This window comes from Elaeis guineensis, chromosome 7 (assembly GCF_000442705.2).
Source record: "Elaeis guineensis isolate ETL-2024a chromosome 7, EG11, whole genome shotgun sequence".
NCBI lineage: Eukaryota > Viridiplantae > Streptophyta > Magnoliopsida > Arecales > Arecaceae > Elaeis > Elaeis guineensis.
In genome coordinates, this window is record NC_025999.2 from 97,320,746 (window position 1) to 97,323,602 (window position 2,857).

Sequence of the window (2,857 nt, forward strand, 5' to 3'; positions counted from 1 at the left end):
TGGGGGTAGTATGTGGTGGAGATGCGGGATCTAGGAAAAAAGAGTCGTGTCTGGCTCAGGACCTTCGACATGGCCGAGAAGGCCACCAGGGCCTACGACGCCGCCACTGCCTGCAAGTTCTGCGACCCCCGAGCCAAGATCGACTTTCCCTTCTCTGACCCATGCCCCAAACCCAACTCCTCTGTCGTCGCCACCGTCGGTAGCGGTGTGACTCCTAGTATTCCTAATAGTAGCACCGTCAAGTCCTCCATCTATGCAGGTGATTTAACATTTGAGAGTTTATTCCACTCGAATCCAATCACCACCTGCTTTTAGTCTCGACGGCTTCTTTTTTCCATTATTTTTTTATCTCAAAGGCTTATTTTGGTGTCTTCAATCGGCCAGGGTTGAGAAGCAACTCTCGGTCCAGACCAGTGGGGATCGAGTGTTGGTGATGGTAGTGACAATGGCCCCTCTCTTCTGGCACCGACAAAGGAGCGATCGCATAACAACAATGAAGTGCTTCGCAGGGTCAACTGGTGACGTTACGATGGCTCGAAAGTTCCGACAAAAGCTCATTTGCCAGGTCATTGCCTCCTCCATTGAGATCCTTCGCTCCAACCATCCAATCTCGTCCTCCACCACCTCCCTGAAAAGCCCACACACCCACCACCCCTCGTATCTTTCCTACACCCACGCGATGTATCCCTCCATGCATTTTTTTGTTAGTCCCCAGCACTCGCACACCATCGCCTCCCTGCTCATCACCGTCGCCGACATCCTTTTTAATCCCAAATCCAAAAAAAAAGAATTTGGAATCTGAGCCAATGGATGGAAGATCCAAATTTGTGTTGTAACCTATTAATGGTTAATTTTTTTCTGATTGAGAAAGAGAGCACCAAAACAAAATTGTAGGAGGGTATTTTAGAAATTTAATTTCATATTATCAGTAATCGATTGTCCTACCAAATATGTCAATCAAAATTTTCAGTAATTTTACTGCAACTTTATCTATGTGTACTAAATATAGTAATCAATATTACTGATAATTTAATGATGGTAATCTATCTTAAAGACAACTCATGTTGTCTTACAAAATTACACCAAATGCAACCAAAGATCTTTTAAAGGGTCAGATGCCAACCGGATACGCAATAAACTATTAACACCTTTTTCAAATGATTGGATAAGCTTCCATTGTTGTTCCGAGGAAAAATGTTTCTCAATTTTGGCCCCTTTTTTTTGGGCTCATTGTCGTGCTTCTTTCTTACTTGATGACTCCAGGCTGGGACATAGTGGTGAGGAGAAATTATTGCATGCACCAGCTGCAAGTGAAATAGGACAAATCCCGAAGCATATACATGGTGGAGAGCATGCAATCAGGAATCGATGAAATACAAGGGGCCACAAAGATCTTGGTCGGTCATCTGAAGTCGGTGATTTCTTATCTGATCAGTCTAGAGTAGGGTATTTTTATTGGAGGATACTACATCACTGACAATATCTTGCTTACTCAGAAGTTTATGCATGATTTTCAGCATGCACCCATCCGTCGGAATTTGATGGCGATCAAACTGGACATAGAGCGTGCTTATGATCGGATGAGCTGGTCATTCCTACGTCGGATACTCCTCGACCTCGGCTTATGTGGTAGATGGATCTCCTGGATTATGGACTGTGTGGAGGCTCGGAGCTTCGCCATCCTGATCAACGGTGCTCCGACAGACTTCTTCCACTTAACTGGTGGGCTTCGTCAAGGGTGCCCCCTTTTCTCCTACTTGTTTATTTTGTGTGTTGACGCCCTTTCTCGTGTGCTTCGAGAGGCAGTCCAGTGGGCAGAGGTTGAGCCCTACTGGCTTGCCCTTGGGAGGTTGCCTTTGTCCCACCTTCTTTTTGCAGATGACTGCTTGCTCATTGGTCGAGCATCGTCTTAAAATACAAGATGCTTGCGACTATTATGGAGGCCTATTTCAAGGCGTCTGGCCAATTAATGAACCTTCACAAATCTACCATCACTTTCAGTCCAAGAACTCAAGCCCAGGTGAAGCAGATGATTCGTGATAGGATGGGGATCTCAGAGTAGGCGGGGCCCCTCACCTATCTAGGGGTTCCCATCATTGAGCGGAGGCTCCGAAGGGTTGAGTGCAGATAGATCAAGCAGAGGATCAGAGAGCATCTCGATTGCTGGCAGGCTAATACCCTTTCCATGATGAGGAGGACTACTCTGGTGAGATCGGTCCTTAGCTCTATCCCGAACTATCTCTTGGAAAACACTATGGTCCCGTGCTCTACGCTTAGAAGTCTGGAGTAGCAGCTCCGAAACTTTTTGTGAGGCTCTCGATAAGGGGGTAGGGGTGTGCATCTACTGTCCTGTGATGTGGTGTGCCAGTCGATCTGTGATGTGGGCCTTGGGATCCAGTCTCTACTGATTAGGAGGGAAGCTATGCTCTCCAGACACACGGCCAGATTTCTTATGCAGCCCTGCTATGCGATGAGGGCTCGATACGGCGACTAGAGCCAGGGGTTTTAGATTGGAGTGGGCGGGAATGCTCCATCTGGAGAGAGATTTATGCTCATGCCCTGCTATGGCGGTCGAAATGAGGTGGATGATTGATGATGATGCTTCGATTGATGTGAACCAGGAGGTCTGGATATCCAATTTATCGCTTTCCTGATAGCGACTTTGTTAGCATTAAGGTGGACGATAATTTGTGGGTCTGTGACTTGATCGTTGATGAGCGTAGATGCTGAAGGAGACAGCTAATCACGGTCTGTTTGGAGGTTAGCTTGTTGATACGATTCTTACCCTCCCGATTTCTGTCCATCAAAGTCATGATGTGAGGGTGTGGGGGTAGTCATGCCGATCCACGATGCTTGC